We start from the raw sequence: 21,371 nt of genomic DNA, 5'->3' as shown, positions 1-21,371 counted from the left end.
AGGATTTGTATCCAGAATGTACAAAGAACTCCCCAAACCCAATGGTAGGGGGGGAAAAAACGGCCCAATTTAAAAAGTGGGCGAAAGACTTGGGCAGGCACTTCACCAAAGAGGATATATGCATGGCAAATAAGCACATTGAAAAGATTCTCAGTCGCTGGTGGTTTGGTTATTACTTATTTTATGTAGTAATTGTAGATCTGGTGTGTTTCCTCAGAACATCTTCATTGGACTAGATGCATGGTTAATGGTAAGCAAGTCCCTTGGATGACTTGATGTTTAGGGCATATTAGAGCATTTATTTTATCAAAGGATCCTTTGAGTCTTAATTTCCCCTTAATCCCTTAAAAGAAATTTCTAGCAGGTGCGGAGAATTCCTCTGTTATCAGTGACCATAACCTTCCCAAAATACGTATTCACACACCCACACATATCTGCTCATGCACACACATGCGCGCATGTCTTAAAGAACGTGAATCCACACTTCCTGAGCCAGAATTGCTGAGCTGGGCTCCAGAGGCACTGTGAGAGTCCAAACTGGCAAGCTTCCATGATGCAGGCAATAAACCTTGCCTTTGTGGCATCCTACACATGCCAAAAGGCTGAAGGCCTCTTCAGAAGGGTTTGTTCCTGTTGAACTCAGCTACTTCTAACTTGAAACGTCCCTGCCCTGCCATTGTTCTGTGGCATCTTGCCCCTTCCCACCTGGTGGCCCCTTGCTGTGGATGTCAGTCAAGGCAGACAAGCCGAAGCTGACTGTCGATAGACCCCCTCAAGTAATTTTAGAATGTTGTATTTTTAATTTAGACAAAGCTTTTTACCTGTGATCCTTTCCCCTCACATACAGTATTGTGATCATTTTAATGATACGTGTGTAAAATGTGAAGAATCAAATGTGTGTGTCTGCACCCAGCCCTTTTTGTGTCTTTTTTAGGACTTTCTTCTACACAGCAATACATAGTGCTCTAGTATCCTTTTGGTAAAGCACACATAATCACAACCTTCTCATCTTGTAACCCTGTTTGCCTCTTAAGTATCTGGTTAGCGGGGACCCAAAGATTCCAGTGAGCGGTGTACATATCTTGTATATAGTGATGTTCTTACATATAAAAACAATCTGGTGCTATTGATTGGCCCTGGGCATTCGCAGGTGGTGGCTGATCCTCACCCTCTGTCATAGCACAGCTGTGGGACGCTCTGTGTAGCAAGCTTTCTTTTGGTCAGAGGTATTGTCTGTGGCTTGTGTCCAGCAGTCCACAGTGGCAAATGTGTGCAGATTTCATGCTTGACACTTTCTATCAACAGATCATCTTGCTTGATTTTAACTAAATAAATAATGTCTCTTTGAGTGAATGGAGCATGTCTTTGATTTACCTATGTTGCAGATTTTTTAAAAACATCAGAATATTGGGGTGTAGCTCATTTGTACAGCACATGGGAGTCATGTCAAGATCAATCCCCACCATCAAAAGAAAAAAAACACACACTCTTATATCTTCACCATGTATCAGATTCTTAAGCCATTTGAGTAAACTTTAGTATTGACTGTATGCTTGTATCTTGCCTGACTGGTTAAGGCTAATCAGTTGTAGTCAGAAAAAGTCTGAAACACAGGTTGTATCAATTAGCTCTTGCATCAGTACTGGTGTGTAACAAGTAACTATGAAATCTCAACGGTGTAGAGTGCACAGTATTGACTTAGCTCACATGTTTGTAGATCAGTGACTGATCCAAGCTGGGCTGTACCCCACAGACCTCTCCTCTTCCTCCTGGTACCAGCAATCAGGCCTGGGCATGGCCTTGGCGGGTACATAACAGAACAAGTCCAGTCATGAAGGTGCTTGTTATGGCTTTGGTCATGTCACACCTGCTGACTTTCCAGTAACCAAAGCACATCCAATGGAGTGGCACCAAAGCATCCAAAGCCACAAAGACAGTTTCTCTGGAGCAAAGCCACCTGTGTCACTACTTAGTTGCATCGACATGAGCAGGTGTCCTAGCATCTTTGAGCCCCTGTTTCCTCTCTGATTGGACATGTCCTGCTTTAACATTAGTGTGTTGATGTCAGAGAAGTGCTGTCCAAGCTGTGATTTGAGTAGTACCCCATTTTCTATAGGGGATACTTTCCAAGTCACCACCCCCAGCCCATTAGTGGCTTCCTGAAATCACAGATAGTGGTTTAGACCCTGGAGGTGAATTCATGAGTCTCGAGTTGTTTCTCAATAGTTGTTACAGAGAAATAAACATTGTAGGACAACAAAGAGCAGGCAGAGTTGCTTACCACCTCAGCCAGAAACTGGCACTGAATTCGTTTCTTGTGACTGCTGTAACAAATTGCTATAAACTTAGTGTTTTAGAACATTAATTTATTACCATTCTCAAGATCAGACGTCTGTCAAGTCTGACATCAGCCTTACTGAGCTAAAGTCAAGGTGTTGGCAGGGCTGTCCTTTGAGACTCTGAAACAATTTGTTTCCAGCTTCCAGAGACTACTCCATTCCTTTCTCATGGCTTCTTCCTACACTTACCAAGTTTGCCGCTTAGCATCTTAATTTTCTCCAACTGTTTCCATTGTCTCATCTCTTCCACCAGGAGACCCTCCTGCTTCCCTCTTACAACAATGCTTATGGTGTCAGGGAGCCCACTCAGAAAATCCAAGATAACCCCCAATCTCAGCATCCTTAAATTAACCATCCTGCTGCGAGAGGTAACATATCCACACAATCTTCCCTTCTTCTCATGCTTCCCCCCACATTTCTCCCTTTTGCTTTTTACTTTTTAAGAAATCAGACATAGGCTGGCCACATGTTTTTGCAATCTGCTTTTTTACATAGCAACAGTTGGAGTGATTTTCTTGATAGTTCAGTATAGTGACTGTGTACTTGCCTATTTTAAGGGCATAATATGGCTTATTGGACTTATATTCTAAGTGTATCTAAAAGGATTTTTTTCCCTTTTTGTCCTAGTTATAATTTGTGTCATATCTTTATACATAGTTCTGATCATTTGCTTGGGATAAATTCCTTATCGTAGAAATACTGTAACAAAGCATTCTCATTGAATTTTGACTTCTGTTTAACATTCAGTCCCGAGTCCTGCCTTGCTGATGTACTTTGCCTACTTCACAGCTGTGTTTCCTACAGAAACTTCACTTGAAGCCATCTCCAATCTTAGAAGTCTATTTCTCACCAATTAGGGCTCTCCTTCCATGTATTCATGTCTTACCCATGTGGACATGTTTCAATCAGGCCTATGATTCAAGACCCAAACCAGAAGGAGATTGTTTCCCATGAGTTGAACAGTATGTTTCCTGATGTGGTGTTGGTGGGCTTTGACATATAGATGCCACTCATCATTGCCTTTTCATATTACTTATTGCAATATGGGGGATTGTACCCAGGGGCACTCTACCACTGAACTTTGCCCCCAGCCCCCTTTGATTTTTTGAGTTGGGGAGTCTCATTAATTGCCAGGGCTGGCCTTGACCTTGCAATCCTCCACCTCAGTCTCCAAGATGTTGGGATTACAGGCATGTGTCACTTCACTCTGCTGCCATTGCCTTTCAAATAGATGGCCTTACTGCTGAGTACTGTGGGCATGCCTGTAATCTCAGTGACTCAGGAGGCTGAGGTGAAGGATCTCAAGTTCCAGGCCAGCCTTGGCAGCCATCGACATCCTTCTTAAAAGTTTTTCAAAGGGCGGGGGTGGGTGGGAACTGGGGATGTAGCTTAATGGTAGAGAGTCTTTGGGTTCAATCCCAATACCACAAAATAATTTAAAAAATAAAAATGACATTACCTTCAAGCCTGTTAGAAACAATTTTGGGCGAGAGGCACAAGAAAGTGATTGGAGACATTTCAGTCTTGGAAGTAGACTCCTGTGATCCATTAATACACATACCCACCCCCATGAAGGCTAACCGATCACAAGGACCCATGATGAAGACCAAAAAAAAAAAAAAAACAAAGACAGCACCCGGATCCATAGAGTGATGGCAGCTACCCTGCCATTCGTGAACTAGCAAGTGAGAACTTGGAAGGTGAGACAATAGGTGGTAGAATGTGACAATAGAAGGTGGAACAGAAGGTCTTGGACCTCCTTATCCCTGGTGTGGATGGGACCCCATTGCTGTCTGGACCAACAAGCCAGCACGAATAGCCAGGAGGGACCTAAGAGGAGCCTCATCCTTGTCCTGCTGGCCCGAGTCACTGATCATCATCCTGGGCTTCCAGTTCACTTGAAGAGTATGCCGCTGGTTAGTACAGATTTGTCCTTCATTGTATATTCTTGTGTGTGTGTGAGAGAGAGAGAGAGAGACAGAGAAATATACACAACATAACATTCACCACTTGGACCATTTTTAAGGGTATGGTTCAGTGTCATGAAGTACATTTACATTGTTGTGCAACTGTTACCACCATTCATCTCTAGAACTTTCTGTCCTTCCCAAACAAAACTGTATTCCCATTAAATGCCATCTCCCCATTCCTTCCTGCCCTGACCCAGGGTAACCACATCCTACTTCCGGTCTCTCTGGATGTGAGTCCTTCAGGCGCCTCATTTAGGTGGAATCATTTGATGATCTTCTGTGACTACTGTTTCACAATGTACAATGTCCTTCCAGTTCGTCCGTGTGTCAGAATATTCTTCCTTTCTTAGGCTGTAAGTAGAAATGATATTCTATTATCCGTACACATGATCTCTGAGTTAGGATTTTGATTTATGATGGTTCAGCTTGTGGTTTGACAACTTTATTAGGATGTGAAAGAGATGTGTTCAGTAGAAACTAGACTTTGCATTTTGAACTTGGATCTCTCTCCTAGGCTAGGGGGACATGGTAGGATCTATACAGTCCTCCCTGTGCTCCTGTTCCACCTGCATGCAGGGGGTGTTGCTTTCATCACTGCCTTGTGAAACACCTTAGCCACCCACTCCCATGACTCTCCTGAGGAAATATCTGAATGCACTCATCCTCCTTTGGCTTTTCTGAAGGAGGATTGGGGCTGGAATGCAGAACAGATCTGTAGCTGCTGCTGATTTGAGTTGAACACAAAGTGACTTTTTTAATGGTGTTCGAACAACACCAGTGGACTCCTTCCTACCTCTCTGCCCTCCTCTCCTGGTCCTGGAACTTCAGAGGGAGCCCACAGCTTTAATTTATGAACTAATTTTCCTTTCCCTCAAACATTCTCCAACTTCTATGCATGTGCCAACTGAGGCAGCATTGAAGTCCCTGGCTTCCACACACTTGAATCTCCCTCTTGAACACCAGTTCAATGACCTTGCACATTTAAATGCTTCCCGGCAGCCCCCACCACTCAAGGCAGCTTCTAGCATCATCACAAAAGAAATGCTAATGCACAGTCTGAAACCCACTCAGCCTCACTCTCGGATCCCCAATGATGTGCCAGTTAAATTGTCCCTTCAAAATAATTTGTTCAGGATTATCTGGCCAAAGAGAATGATGGCTATAAAACATGGTACCTGTCAGGATCATTCTATTAGAAGGGATTTCTGATAACAGAAATATCTTTCTCTCTCTCTCTCTCTCTCTCTCTCTCTCTCTCTCTCTCTCACACACACACACACACACACACACACACACACACACACAAGAATATACAGATGGCTGCAATGTCTGTTCCTGCCTCCCCCTTTTTTCATTCCACACCTGCAACTCACTGCCTTATGGATTAACTGTCAGTTTTGACCTTGCCCTTCAGGGCACGTCCCAAGCATACAGTGGTCTCCCTCCAACCCATTTCTAACACTTGGACTCTTCCTTTTGGTTCCCTCTGAGAACTTCTCCTGTCCCACCTGTGCTTCCTCTCTCCATCTTCTGCTCTCCTGTAGCCTGTGTTAGTACTTGGCTTAATGCCTGTTTGATCTCCATTTTTCACTTAAAAGAATCTCTTTCCAGGACGAATTTTCCTTGAGTGGGACATGTGAGCTGCTCCTCCATGCTTCCCAGTGCCCAGGGAGGTACGTGCACATAACATAATAGATTTCCACAGATGTTTCCCTCTGTACATCTCTTAAGGACACCAGCTGTGTTTTATTGAGTTCCTCCTTAATGACCCCATTTCAACATCATTACTATTGTAAAGACCCCATCTCCAAGAACACTCACATTCTGATTGCCTAGGGACTATGACTTTGACGTATCTTTTTAGGGGACACAGTTCAACCACTAATGCTGACATGTAAGTTCTTGTGAGAAATACAAACAGTATGGAACAGGTGTGAAGCAAAGGGACTCACCCCACTCTGGTGTGTCTGCAGTCTTCAAGGAAAAAGGCAGGGAAAAGGAAGTAACTGGGCATCACCATGAAGGAGGCCAAGTGCCAGCAGGCAGGAAGTCATTCTCTGTGGCCAGTGCCTGCCATGCTGCTCTCACTAGAGGGAATCAGGAGCCACTGCTGCATCTAGGAAGTCCGCCATTCCTACATCCATTCACCCACGCTTTCTCTGCACCAAGCAATGTCTACAGATTGCTGCACAGTGATGAGTAAACAGGTAAGAATGAGGAAGACCAGAAACAAGGAAAGAAGAAAACAAATCCATACATCTGGGGTGGTGACAAAGTGAAGCAGGGAGGGAGTAGGGAGCACTGTCATAGGAAGTGCCATTTCTGAAAGACAGGTGAGGAAAAGCCCAATTAAGAAGAAGCTGTTTGAAAGAGATGAGGCCCAGAGAGAGCCATGGAGTTTGTTAGGGCATATTAAGTGTGCAATACCTATTCGACAATCAAGTGCCATTCAGCTTGATGAGCCATTTTCCTAGTGGATGTTAGTCAAACTAAGGCATTTGGTTTATAAGCCCCTGGAACCCTATGAAACTAACACCAGTCAGCCCTGTTTAGCATGTCGACATAATTCAATTGGGTCCTATTGTTCTCCAGCAAAAGGAACTGGGACTCTTTTTAAAAGAATAATGATTCCTTCCTCTGTCAGGACACAGGAAATTACAAGCATTAACCTGTGATACTGGAAAGTAAAGAAGTGCTCCAGAAAGAATACAGCTATGCTCATCTCATAAAAATAGAAGGGAGACTGGTAAACTAGAGTAAAGGGACTTGAGGAAAGAAAGAGGGAAAGGGAAGGTATAGGGAATCAAAGTGACCAAATTAAAATTGTTCTATTGTGTGCATGTACAAATATGTAACAATTCTACAATTATGTATAATAACTGTAATTGACCAATAAAAAAGTGTATCTAAAATATACATACATACATACACAGGAGCAAACATGGGAAAATCTCCCACTGGCCAAAGCTGACACAAGTCAAGATACAGAATAAACAATGGTAGCATTGAATTTTAACTTGGAGAAGAAAATAAATAGCCTCAAGTTCATACTGACATCAACAACTAAAAGGGAGACAAATGATGATTCTTTCTTACAGAAGGAAATGATAAATGTAAGGCCTAGAAATAGAAAATCAACATTAGAAAATCACAACAATTGGGAGGCTGAGGCAGGAGGGTAGCAAGTTTAAGGCCAGTCTGGGCAACTTAGCAAGACCCTGTCTCAAAATAAAAAGGGCTGGAGAAGTTCAGTGGTAGAGCACTTGCCTAGTATGCATGAGGCCCTGGATCTGATCCCAAGTATTATGAAAAAAAAAAAAAAAGAATACTACAGTAATAATTGTTTTAGGAAAGATTCATCAATGAATGCTAAAGTTAGTTTGTAAAAGAGAAGAAAGGATTTGCTAATGTCAAAATAATTTCCCCAAGAACGTTATTAAATACAAGAGGAAGATAAGATGCAAAGAAAGATAAATTTGCAATGGAGAAATCAGCAGGCACCTCCTTGGCCATGAGACCATCACCAACAATAAGACATAGAATCATGGACCCTGGATATGATGCACTGTGAAGGATACATGTCAGTTCTGGGTTGTCTTAACGAAAATGCTAATGTTCATTTCAGTCATAAACATCTGGCAAATAAAAAACTGGTGGACATTTTACAAAATAACTAGCAGTCTTTAAGAATATTGAGACCAAGCAAACATAAGGTGGGATTCTGTATTGGGTCCTCAACTAGACGAAAGAGGGGAGAGTGACAGAATTCAACCTGTATCACATCAATTTACCATCTAGGTTTTGGTAATGGTATCATGGTTACTTAACATCTTAATGTTAAGATCTCTATTTGGGGAATAGCTGGGTAAAGATTAAACAAGAATTCTCAGGTCTACTTTGCAACCTTTAAATAAGTTTAAACTTTTTCTAAAAAAAAAAATCAAGTTTTAAAAGTCAACATTAGTCCCAGCTTTCCAATGATAAGCCTAGGTTGAGATGGTAAACCTAGTAACCATCTGGCCTACCCAAGTCGTTGCCTAGGTATCAGAGGTGGTAATGGAAGATGTAGCTGGAAATGGAATCATTTGAAATCCTTGATTAATAGTACCTTGAGAATATAGGGTTTGGACTCGAGTCTCCACAACTGCATTAGTCCATAGATGTACATATTGGCCTTGTTTTCTCACTGGCGAGTTGTGGATTTGCCCTGGGATGACAGTACTCAGCAGTGAAGTCTCTCAAAGGTCAAAAGACATGGAGCTACTATTAATGATATCAGAACAAATCCCAAGGGAAGTCACTTGGTTGGGGGAGAAACAGAGATAAGCAATAGCAGAACATTCAAGAGAGACCACCCTAGGGCTGACTCCCCTCTTTGGGAAAGTCCATCTGTTATGGTTTAGATATGAGGTGTCCCCCAAAAGTTCATGGGTGAGACAATGCAAGAATGTTCAGAGGTTAAAGATTAGATTATGAATTTTGAGATCTAATCAGTGGATTGATCCACTGATAGGGATTAACTGGGTGGTAACTATAAACAGGTAGGGGGTGGCTGGAGGTAGAGGATCACTTGGGATGTGCATTTGGGGTTTGTATTTTGTCCTTGATGAGTAGAACACCCTCTCTGCTTCCCAGTCTTTGTGTTCTGAGCTACTTTCTCTGTAATGCCCTTCTGTCATGATGTTCTGCTTCATCTTGGGCCCAGAGATATGGAGTTGGCCGACCACGGACTAAACCTCTGAAACTGTGAGCCAAAATAAACTTTTCCTCCTCTGTATTGTTATTTTCATTTTTTTTCTGTTTGTCACAGCAAAATAAAAACTGACTAACACACCATTCCCATATTTGTTTGAACACAATGAAAGCATGGAAATTGAATGGAAAAATTTTCATCTGTCCAATGTGGTTTTAACTCTTAAAAAATTGAATGCCAGAAGACATACTGTTGGGTTTATTAAATAGTCAGTTCTCTCCTAAATTGGTTCCTGATAAATCCAATGATTTGTCCAACTCAGTAAAAGTCTGATAGAATGATTCCAAGTCAATGATGACCTGCATCCCCTGACCCTGCCTCAGTGGTCCTATAGCCAATCCCCTCACACCCCAGCTATGACATCAACCGTCGGCATGTTTTGTGATCCACATATTTACACATCTTCCCCTCACTGACCAGCAGTTCCTGGAGGGACCATGTTTTTGAGCACATGGCAGCTGTGTGCCCTTGTGCACACAGGCATGCCACCATGTTGCATTTAAATGCTGCCTCTGAAAATGAGGATGTCTTCAGGTCTTTTCTTTTCCCCTGAGAGTTACATTCTTTTCATTTTATAAATAGCTGGCTTCAAGTTAATGACATTTGTGGAGTCCTGGTGCACATTCCTCCACTCCTGGGCACATGAAAAGGGTACCTTTAAATAAAAAGGTAAATAAAATAAAATAATAAAGCCCATAAAATACACACTTTTCCCCAAATAGAGCATTGTTTGTATGTGGCATCTCTTCACTGCTGAAATATTGGAATACAAAAGAAGTTGTAGGAAATAAAGTATTTACAAGAGACAACATTTGGAAGTCCTGCTTTCCAAAGTTTTACATGTGTATGTGTGGAGGCATGTAAGAAACAAAAACACAGGCCATATACAGTCACATATATGAGGATATACAATATACATGTCTGTACATTCTTTTGCATCCTTTTTCTTACTTAGCATATAGTGAGGATTTCCTGTTATTAAAACATTTCTGAGGATTTCCATGTTGAATTATGGAATTTACTTAAGCAGCTCCCATTGCTTCACATGCCTGTGACCTCCCGATTTTCCTTATTCCTATTGTCAGTGACACTACTGGGATCATCAATGCGCAGGCACTCTGACCCCACTTCTTGGATTTGTCCATCCAAATTGGTTCCAAGAAGTTGGAGATTGACATTTCCTTAGTTCTCTCCTGTTTTAACTCTCGGTAAGTATTATAAAGAATGGATTACTGTAATATATCCTAGGTACTAAAGTATCTGTATGTACTAGAATTAATTAATCCTCTATTGCTTGACAACTTTTAAAAAAATATTTGTTGATTGACCTTTATTTATTAATTTATATGTGGTGCTGAGACTTGAACCCAGTGCCTCATGCATGCCAGGCAAGGGCACTACCACTGAGCCATAACCTCAGCTTGACAACTTTTTAATGAAGTATTTTTATTGTATTCTTATTTCAAAATAATCATGCTCATGACAGACATATCTAAAAGTACTGAATATCTACGCACTATTAAAAATCATAATCTTAGACTGTGGATATAGCACAGTTGGTAGAGTGCTAGGCTAGCATGCACTATGCCCCAAGTTCAATTCCCAGCATGACATAAATAAATAAATATTTTAAAAATCATAATCTGAGTGTCATAAACACTATCAAGTGAAAAAACCAGTCCACACCTGAACGCCTACCACATGGTTCCCATTTTGAAAAAGAGGCAAAATTATTAAGATGTTTAGGATGCATACTGAGGTGATACAACTATAAAGAAAAGCAAGGAAATGGTAAATGGATGGAGTTGTAGAACATCATGAAAGTGAAGAAAGCCAATCCCCCAAAACCAAAGGCTGAATGTTTTCACTAATAAGTGGATTCTGATCCATAATGGGGATGGGGGGTGGAGCGTGGGAGTTCCATTGGAGGAACTTTAGATAGGGCAAAGGGGAGGCAGGAGAAGGGAGGGGGCGTGGGGGTAGGAATGAGATGGACAGCATTGCCTTAAGTACATGTATAAAGACATGAATGGTGTGACTCTACTTTGTGCACAACTAGAGATATGAAAAATTGTGCTCTATATGTGTAATATGAATTGAAATATATTCTACTGTCATGTATAACAAATTAGAACAAATTGATTAATTTTAAAAAATAAAAGGAAGGAAGTGGTATATAACTTTATCAGAGTGGTAGCTATATGGCTGTTTTCCAAGTGATAAGCCATTAAGGTATGCATTTAGATTTTGTGTGCTTTTCCATATATTTGGAATGCTTCACAACACCAATAGCTTTAAAAACCCCTCATAATCCTTGAAATCCTTTAAAAACTTCTCTTGGTAACAGCATATAGCCTTCCAGTGGTATAATTCATGTCTATGATTATATTAAAACTACTATTTTGTAACATGCTGTTGGTGTATTGTGAGCATCTTCCTTTTGGTCACATAAAATGATGACTAGAATGGCTATAATCAAAAAGACTATAAATACCAAATGTGGGAGAAGACATGAATAAACTGGAACCTTCATACATTGTTAGTGGGAGCATAATGGTGCAGCCCATACCTTAATCATTTCTAATGAAAAGTTACATACACAATTACATATGATCCGACAATTCTACTCCTCAGCATCTACCCAAAAGAAATGAAAATATGTGCATAGTTTTATATATGCATGTGTATAGTAACATTAAGACAGGCAAAACATGGAACCCATTTGTAGGGAATTTAATCTAAATTCAATTTAATCTAAATTCTAATTTAAATTCTAAAAATGACAAATGAGTGAACAAATCATGCAAAGGAATACTACTGGATACTAAAAAGTGATACACTTACACATGCTATAGCAGGGTGAACCTTGAAACACTGTGCTAAGTGAAAAAAGCCAAGTACAAAATATTATAACTTGTATGACTCCACTGATTTTTAAAAATTTATTTTCAGATACTGATGGACCTTTATTTTATTCATTTATTTATATGCAGTGCTGATTATCAAACCCAGTGCCTCAGACATGCTAGACAAGCACAACACCAGCCCCTCCACTGATAGTTTTTTTTTTTTTTTTCAGTTGAAGATGAACACAATACCTTTACTTTATTTGTTTATTTTTATGTGATGCTGGGAATCGAACTCAGTGCCTCACGCTTGCTAGGCAAGCGTTGTACTACTGAGCCACAACCCCAGCCCTCCGAGAGTTTTAATGTCGGCACATAACTCGATAGAGTGGCTGGAAGCATAAATGATTTAACTAATTGTTAGACGTAAAGTAGTTTCCTGTTTTTCAGTATTACAAAGAGTGCTGTACTGACCATATCTGTGAATAATGTTTTGGCCAGACTTAATTATGACTTTGAACCAATGCTCAGAAGTGGAACTGATTGAGGGTTTGTATATTTTAAAGCTCTGGGCAAATATTGCCACATAGCCCTAAACAAAGTTTGCTCAACCTGCACTCCCAGCAGCTGATTGAGAGGGAAAATGCCTCCTTTCTTGAATATATTCCTTCTGTCTGAGTACTGTTCCCCCATAGGGGGCTATCCTAGCCAGAGGATACCACACTCATGATACCCTGTATTTGTTTGCAGTTGAACTATATATGCTGTTGCCATGGTCTGCCTCGTCAGTAGTGCCAATTGCCAAGTAGTGGGCTTTGCTATTGCCACTGTAGGATGGATCCTGTCTGGCATTTCCATGGGCCTCGTGGAGTGGCGAATGTGGTACATGAACCACCCTCTTCTCGCCTCCTCTGGTGTTACCTGTGTGGGAATGTGGAGAGTATGCATTTACAACCATGAAAGTAACACCAGCAAAGCCAAAATGTGTTACCGATACACCTACCATGATGACTTCCTTCCACCCAGCATTTGTGTTGGTCAGCACCTCTTGCTGGCTGCCAACATCCTGGGGCTCTTGGGGAAGGCCTTTATCATCCTTGCCCTGAGGAATGTGTACATGGGAATCCTTCAGAAGAACGTTACCTGCAATCCATTCGTTGCTTCAGGAATTCTGAACATCACTGCTAGTGGCTGTATCTTAATTGTTGTGCTCTGGAATTACTATTCCATCATAAGCATGGAGGGGATTGAATTCCCTTCGACTTTCTATGTGCCCTTCAAGCCAGATGTTCAGGAAGTTGGAAGTGCCATTATAGTGGCAGCACTAGCTGCCTTCCTGCTGTTGTTAAGTGGGATAATTTTCCTTTCTTACACTTTCCCCCTGGACATCCAAGTGCATCCTGAGTTTGAAAAATGAATTTCCAAGTTGTATGAACTTTGCAAATCCATTATTTCCAGAAGGTTATGGGAAGTATTATCTGAATGTTCTACAAAGCATTCCAAGGACTCAAGACCATGGAAAAGTGATTCGGGACAGATAGAAGCCAACTGACTCCTTTCATTATCTTTTGCATCTGAATTTGGTTCATTGATTGGTTGTTTGGATTAGGAACTTTCATTAAAATAAATCTTGCCTACCTTCCAGTCTTATGGGTCTGGATTTTAGTTATTACAGCCTACTATAAACTTAGTGTATAGAAATAAGAGTGAGTATGTTGAAACTTCTCACATCTCACTCTGAAACGTCTAAAAACAAAAGTGGACCTTATTCATTCTCTATTGTCATGATAAAAACATCTCTCTACCCTATAAAGTTTTCCAAAATGGACAAAAGTAGAGACGTAATTAGTATATAGGGAAGCTCCACACACCCATCACCAGACTGAACAGTTCTAAAGTTCTGCAATATTAGTTCTACTTTATTCCTCCTAAATATTTTAAAGTAAACCCCAGATATCATATCTTTCAATACAATTCTCTTAAAATCTCTGTCATTTCCTTACATTACTTAATGATGGGAAAGCCTGATTTCTCTCGGAAACTTCCTAATCAAAATCCACCCATTCCTAATGATTCAGCTCTGGGCTGTCCCCATTGGAATCAATTATCACATTGAGGATTCCAAGTGGTCACTTGCTAATGTGAACACTCTTGCCAGAGTTATTAGCTTGGAAGCTTTTGTAAAGAGTAAATGGCTCATCAAATACAGCCTTTGGGTTACTCTAAAATTCAGTGCATACAGAAGAAGCAAGGGAGGGCTGGGATGTAGCTCAGTAGTATAGTGCTGTCTAGCATGCCTGAGACCCTGGTTCCATCCCCAGTACTGGGGAAAGGCAGGAAAGACTTTCATAGGAAAAATAATTTTCTTCCTTTGCGATGTACATACAGACCACTTTTCATTTATCTATCAACCAACATTTGAATTGTGATCACTTTTCCATTACTGTGAACAATGCTATGATCATAACTGTGCATATGTCCAAGAAACCTGCCTGGAAATTTTGAAGCACATGCCAGTAAGTTGGCTTGTTGGGTCACATGTTTAATCTAGATTTTTGAGGAATCACTGTCCAATTTTCACGTAGCTGCACCCATTTTGTATTACCACCAGCAATACACAGGAATCAAATTTCTCTACAACTTCACTGTATTTTTTAAATTTTGGTTAGAAGTATGGCACTGTAAAATGTCTCCATGCAAGCTGAGATAAAGAGATAAGGAGGTGAGTTGTATTTTTTTTTTCCAATATGTTTATCACTAGGGAGTACTTTCATTTTCACAGGACATTGAATGGACTGTTTTTATAATTGACATAGGGCTTATCTATTTGTTGATGTGCTTCATGAGAAAAAAAAATTCTATTCCCCATGAAGAGAGCCAAAATGCACTTTGTCTAACTGTGAGGGCTGTAGAGACTGCACTTCCACATAAATCTATGCAACTTATTGAATATACATGAGCATCTTATTCAACGACATTTTGCTCCATTCCCTCAACTCTAAAACAAAGAACATAATATAAGGCTATCATATGAATACATGGGGATATATTAATATTTGCAAGTGTTTGGGGCCTGTCCTATCCAAAGGATAGAGTGATTATGTAATGACTATTGTGTTGTAGCCAGGAATTTGTTAGTGTTCGTTTAGAGTCCCAAATTCTATCTAACAACTCTTCTTTTCCTGTAGGTGGCTCATCTCTTTTGTGTAACTTTTCATTCTGGCTGGATATTCCCCCTTCCCTGATCAACATTTCCTGCTTCTCCAAAGAACATCTGTTATCCAAACGTCTTCCAAATGTGTGAATTCACCTACAAAACACATGGGTAAATTTTAAATAAGTTATACAGGCTTATTGAAATTTGGTCTTTGGTAAAAACATGTCCCACACACTGTTTCAGATATGGAAAGCAGGGCTGGGGATGTGGCTCAAGCGGTAGTGCCCTCGCCTGGCATGCCTGCGGCCCCGAGTTCAATCCTCAGCACCACATACAAACAAAGATGTAGTGTCCACTGAAAACTAAAATAAATAAATAAAGATTTAAAAAAAAGATATGGAAAGCACCAAACCTTCCCCAAGCTAGCACATTTCCCTGGGAGCTATAACACTCTCCTTTCTGATTCCTTCCCTCCATCAAAGTTCACTGATCCTAGGTTTATTCCCTCAGGCCAGCATTCCAGGGATGTGCTCATGGACAGCAAACTAGCCAAACTGGCAATTTGTTCTGCTGTAACTTCCCAAGTAGTTAAACTGCAGCCTTTATGTAATTAGAAGCATATTTCACAGAAGACTGTGGAAATGGGCATGTGTTACAGATGCAAGGCTTTGTAGTAATAAAGTAATTATTTGGAAGCCCCTAAAATCTTCTGCCTGTTCTGTGCCACATGTCCAGTGACTTTGGGTATATCTCCATACTTTATGTTAAACCTCAAAGGGAGTGCTCTCAGGGTATATTTTTATTATCACTAACACACCTGGAATTGATAAGAGATCCACATAAGTTATTCATGGAATAAATGTGACATAAATTTAGCTTCATAGAAGATATTTGCCTCATGTAAAATATACCAGAACAATCCATTCTTTGAAGGTCTTCATGTCCTGAAATCTGCAGGCAAACATCTTCTATTCATACACTGCCAAAAATCAAAGCCAGGAAAATGTACTGGTCTAATGCAAATGTGCATCAAAGAGCACAACCAACTTCAAACTGAAATGGAGTTTGTAAGAACTGGGTTTCTCAGTATTGGCACTATGATTTTTTTTTTTTTTTTTTTTTTAATGACAGGAGTGTGTGATGTGCACTGAAGACATTTGGCAGATCTACTAAAATGCATATAGCATTTTCCTCTTTCCTTGACTATAAAAGCTAAAAATGTCCAGATACTTCCAAACAGCCTCTGAGGGGAAAAGTTGTTCCCTATTTAGAACCAATGACTCAGGCTAATGGAAGTTATGACATGCTGAGAGGATTTTTAGGCAAATTTCCGACCAAAATAAACTGTATAGTCCTGAGCTACCTTTAACTCAGGAGTCTATTTGAGATGATTTTGCTTTCTAGTCTAGGGGAAAACTTAGACAGGGTCAAAGTCAATGAAAAATATAATATTCAAAGTACCAAAGTCTTTATGGTAGAGGTTAAAAACTGGATAGATTCAAATGAGGAGAGAATTGGGAAGCTTAGATTATATATTTGAAGAAATGGCCTGAAATAGAGCATGAAGGATAAATTGAAAACATGATATAAAACATTTAAGAGGAAAGGAAGATAGGGCAAGAATGCCCAATGAATGTGCCAACACATTTTGGTGCAATACAAAAAGATTGTGGAAAAGGAATAAGGTGAGGATGAAATTCTAGCAGAATTGATGAAAGACATGCATTCTCAGACAGAAAATACAGTAAAACTTCAGTATGCTAAATCAAAATAGATTTACACCTAAATATATAACATGAAAATAAAAGAAACTTCTTTGAGGAAAACAGAGAAAAACAAATTAAAGGCACAAGCTCTAAAATTAGATGATAGACTAAGACTCTCAACAAAAGCAAAAAATAGCAAAATAATATCCAAAAATGCTGAAAGAAATTACTGATGAGCCAACAATTCTGCATCTACTAACTGAACATTAAAGGATGAGATGAGAACAAGTAATTGCAGGTGAAACTCAGTGGTACAGCATATGCCTAACATGCAGAAGGTCCTGGGTTGATATTCAGCACCATAAAATAAATAAAGAAAAAAAAAAAAAAAACGAAGAATGAGGACAAAATGGAGACACTTTTTCAGATAAATAACAAAATAGGGACTTTGAAAAAACCAATTGGACCCAGGATGCAGTTGTATCCAGAAAGAATAATGAACAAAGAAATTGGTAAGTTGATGGGCAAATACAATGTACTTATCATAATTTTTTAATGCCTGTATCATGGATTTGCACAACAGTTATGTAGGACAGGACTAAGAAGGGTTAAAGCTTTTTAATTCCTTGCTTACTCTGAGAAATTTGTTAACTTCAGATTTTTAAGTGAGGATTATGTTAACAAAGGGTAATCCTGAGCTGGGCCCAGAGGTACCTGCCTGTATTCCTAGTGACTTTGGAGGCTAAGGCAGGAAGATCACAAATTTGAGGCCAAGCTGAGCAATTTAGTGAGACAAAGTCTCAAAATTTAAGAAAAGGGGAAGCTGCAGGTGTTACTCAATGGAAGAACACTTGCTTACCATGTTGTGAGGCCCTGGGTTCCATCACCAGTACCTCAAGTGTGGAGAGGTAACCACTAAACAAAGAGAATGAAAAGAAATTAAAGGTGGAACAATCAAAAGGATGACATTAAACCAATTTTCAAATTTAATACATAGAATATCTAAGAGAGGATGACATAGTCATACTTTCATTTGTAGGCATTTTCTAGAAAAGGCAAAGCCACAGACACCAAACAGCCTAATGACTGACTAGTGGTAGTAGTGAAAACAGGAAGTGACTATGTAGGGCTGCTGGGGAGTATTTTAGGGAGATGAACATGTTCTATTGCTGAGGCCTAGTCATAGTCCACAACTATATAATTTATTAAAACTCTTGAAAATATATGTCTATGTGTGTTAAATTTTATAATTTAATAATAAAATATATATATTAAAATACAATCCCCTGTACATCACCATTATGTTTGTGTGTGTATGTGTATAATTTTTTTCCAGTGCTAGGGATTGAATTTAGGATCTCATCATGTTAGGCAAGTGCTTTAGCACAAACTACATTTCCAGCTCCTGAAAACTTCTAAAAATATATGACTTTATAAAATGCATTTTCCATGATAAGAAGAAGTATGATGATCCAAAGACTAGATTTTTTAAATGATATGCAAAAAATCAATAGGAAAAATGTAATCTTATTTAAAGTCACAAAAGAAGAATTAATCAATAGAAATGTAGACTGTGTACTTATGTTTTAAATCTGATCACTCACCTCCATCCATTTTATTTTCTACTAGAACCTCATATGAGCTCTGTGGTCACTTAGGGACTATTAGTTACCATGACAAATAGGGAAAAAGCAGCAACTTAACACAATGTAGGTTTGTTTTTTACTTCTGTTATGAGGTCTCTTCCTGTTAAGTCCTTCAACTTGTAGGCTCATGTCCTCAGTAGGAGGATGGTAGGGTCTCTGCACTTACCTGCAATTGTCTGGAAGTAAAAGGGGTTTGGAATGCCATTAATGGGGGATTTTATAGCTGGCCTGGAAGTAGGTGCAGTATAGCTGCTCCGATAACAATGTCTGATACTGGCCATATGACTGGAAATTTAGTTCAACTCTGTGTCCAGGAGAAAAGGAGTAGGATAATAGGAAACACACAGTAGTGTCCAGTGCCATTTTTCTTGAAGCTTGATGAGCTAATCTTAACTCAATTGAAGGCCTGAAGAAAGGCCTGTGTATAAGCCAATTTGAAATAATGAGATACAAATATAATGAGAGGATTTTTATGATCAGATTATTTAAAAAAAAATTTTTAGTTGTAGGCGGACACAATACCTTTATTTCATTTATTTTTATGTGGTGCTGAGGATGGTACCCAATGCCTCACACTTGCCAGGCAAGCACTCTACAATTGAGTTACAGCCCCGGGCCTCAGATTATATTTTCTATGAAACTATCATTATTCAAATAGTTGGCATTATCGTAAGAATATATGAAGAGGTCAATACTGAGGAGGCTAGAAATAGAGCAATAGATATATAACAGCTTGGCATATGACCCTTGTGGCACTGAAACATGGAGAAAAATAGGACTGTAGAATAGTGAGAACAGTTAGTTATCCATAAGGAAGAGATAAAATCAGATCCAGACCTTAAGCTATACAGAAAAATTAAAATGCCTCCCTTATGATAATTTTAAAATGAAATACATGCACTTACCTCTACAATGTCTAGGCAAAGGAGGTTTCCTTAAATAACACACACACACACACACACACAAAGGGAAAATTGCATACTTATGCCTACATTGACTGCTCCCATGGCCACTGTTCAGACTAGTAGCCAGAATATTAAGACATTTTACAAATCAATAAGAAGTGTTGAGAGCCACAGCCGAAGGGGCCCCAGCAAACTTCCAGCTGCCAGCAAGCTTCCAGCTGCCAGCTGATGATTGGCTCACAGCGGCCCCAGCAACTTCTAGCTGCCAACTGATTGGTTCCTCTGTGGTGATGCTCATTGGGCTGTTTCTCCGCCCTTTCAGACCATAGAGCTGCTCATTGGGGGACTTTTTTGGCTCCACCCACACGACCCAGCCAATCGGCCTCAAGAGCAGGAGGATTGTGGGAGGTGGAGAGGCTGGTGGTTGGGGGAGTGGCTTGTGGGTGGTGGCAGTTGGGCTCTGAAGGTTTTTCCTAAGGAGCTGTTTTGTTTGGCGTGTGTGGTTCTAAAAAGTTTATTTCTTTTGACAAGTGGCTCCTGAATTGTGTCCAGCCAGACTGCGGCAAAGAAGAAACAAAGCTCAATTGAAATATGGTCAGAGTATGTGAGCAGAGATAAAATCTGAATGGCTAAGTATGTGAAAAGAAGCTAAACAACTCACATCAGTGGAATCTTCACAAATATACAGTGGCAGCGTGTTTACCTATCATATGTGAGGCACTGGGTTTGATCTTTAGCACCACATAAAAGTAAACAAAGCTGTGCTGTCCATACGTAAATAAATAAATAAATAATAAAAAGAAGTAAAGGACTGTAGAGGTATTGTCCTTTGTGCACTAGAAAGAGGGCTAGAAACATTCTTGTAGCTATTTCACTATAGCAATGATTGGTGGAATTTCTTTTAGCACCCAAGAAGCCCATTGTCTGAAGTTATTGTTAAGCAGGCAGGTTTGGAATTAGCAGTGCTGTGAAACATAGGATTTGTCTTGTAGTGCTCAGAATGCCTCTCTTCCAGGGATCTATGTCCCTGAGATCAAGGTGTGTAGGCTAAGGCATAGAGCCTTTTCAGGTAAGGCATAACTGTAGCAACTAGGCATCCAGTACTTTTACATAGAAACATTCCCAGGCAGTCAGTGCACCATAGCCATGAAACAATCAGGGACCCCCAATCTCAGCCACCTTACTCCACAGTTACTTCCCCCAACATCACACTACCTTTCAGCAATAAGTAGCCAGAATGAGCCAACATCCAAATACTCTAAAAGAATTTAAGACCCCAAAGTCCTTCAGGGGGCACTGAAAGAGAATGGTGAAAATGAGGTTAAGAGAATCATTCTATAAAACAGATCTATTGTGCTGACCTCCACATGTTTTCTTTGCCAAAAAGCAATTTGCCTGCACCCCCATCTGGCCCAAGTGGACTGCACATGTTACATTCCTTAGCCAATTAAGGCAGGGGGCAAAGATCTGATAGTGTATACTTAAAAACAATGTATGGGGGTGGAAAGGATGATGTCTTGATACCAAAGAGAGAATAATGGGTTGCTAAAGGTTAATCTTTGCATCCCTGCTCCTAGTCACATATATGGGTGAAGACAAAGATTAAAGAGGATGCTTTTGGGCTTTTGGCTCCAATGTCCCCTCTCTACCAGAGGAATCTGTCCTCTTTCACTTTTCTTAGAAAAAAACTTTCTTCACACACTTGCCTTGACATCTTTTGGTTGTTTAATCTTCAATATGGGGAATCAAGAACCTATTCCCAAGTTTCAATGCACCAGTTTCATATAGGTCCTTGCAACTCCACTTTCTAATATATATTTTTAAAATTTTTAGTTGTAAATGGACATAATTCCTTTATTTTGTTCACTTAGTTTTATGTGGTGCTAGGGATTGCATCCAGTGCCTCACAGCAAATGCTCTACCACTGAGCCACAACCTTAGGTCTGCAACTCCACTTTGCTTCATTGTTTCTCTAGGTAACCACAGAGGGTGTTAGAATACCTTATCTCAGGTCAGGACTTTAGTCACTTTTAAAATTAATTCTGTAAG

At 39.9% G+C, this 21,371-nt stretch overlaps 1 pseudogene; it reads left to right on the top strand.

The window, feature by feature from the left end:
* The first annotated feature begins 12,680 nt into the window (after positions 1-12,680).
* LOC143639718 (claudin-34 pseudogene) lies at positions 12,681-13,325 on the top strand (annotated as a pseudogene).
* The last annotated feature ends 8,046 nt before the right edge of the window (positions 13,326-21,371 follow it).

Source organism: Callospermophilus lateralis, chromosome Y, assembly GCF_048772815.1.
Source record: "Callospermophilus lateralis isolate mCalLat2 chromosome Y, mCalLat2.hap1, whole genome shotgun sequence".
Taxonomy (NCBI): domain Eukaryota; kingdom Metazoa; phylum Chordata; class Mammalia; order Rodentia; family Sciuridae; genus Callospermophilus; species Callospermophilus lateralis.
This window is presented reverse-complemented; position numbering and strand designations above follow the sequence as displayed.